This window comes from Siphateles boraxobius, unplaced genomic scaffold, assembly GCF_051911475.1.
Source record: "Siphateles boraxobius isolate OS27281-9 unplaced genomic scaffold, OSU_SipBor_1 359, whole genome shotgun sequence".
Taxonomy (NCBI): domain Eukaryota; kingdom Metazoa; phylum Chordata; class Actinopteri; order Cypriniformes; family Leuciscidae; genus Siphateles; species Siphateles boraxobius.
The window spans coordinates 27,250-27,500 of record NW_027508985.1 but is presented as its reverse complement, the minus strand read 5'-3'; the positions used below and the strand labels follow the sequence as shown (position 1 = coordinate 27,500).

General features: G+C 40.6%; 1 protein-coding gene across 1 annotated transcript in view; it reads right to left on the bottom strand.

The window, feature by feature from the left end:
- LOC143702878 (solute carrier family 12 member 2-like) overlaps positions 1 to 49 on the bottom strand; it is a 40,463-nt gene extending 40,414 nt beyond the window's left edge. The window contains exon 1 of the mRNA XM_077196786.1: positions 1 to 49. This exon is cut by the window's left edge and continues 575 nt beyond it. The gene's annotated coding sequence lies outside the window, so the exon portion shown is untranslated.
- Between the last annotated feature and the right edge of the window lie 202 nt (positions 50 to 251).

Genomic DNA, 251 nt, shown 5'->3' with positions numbered 1-251 from the left:
CCGAAGTATTGAGGACAGGACGCGCAGAGAGTTCTCCAGGGGCTCAGATGTTAAACAGGGGCATTTATTAGCTATATGTTCAGTGCAAATCCGAGGTATTGAGGATGAGGCTCCAATAAAATGTGATATTTCTGTGATGTTTGTCATTGATGTTTTTTTCGTGCGTCTCGAGCAGAGAGGCGTTTGTTTAGCGCATTTTCGGTCTTATGTGTCTAATGAATTGTTTTAATTGCAATTACGTTTTTTGACAA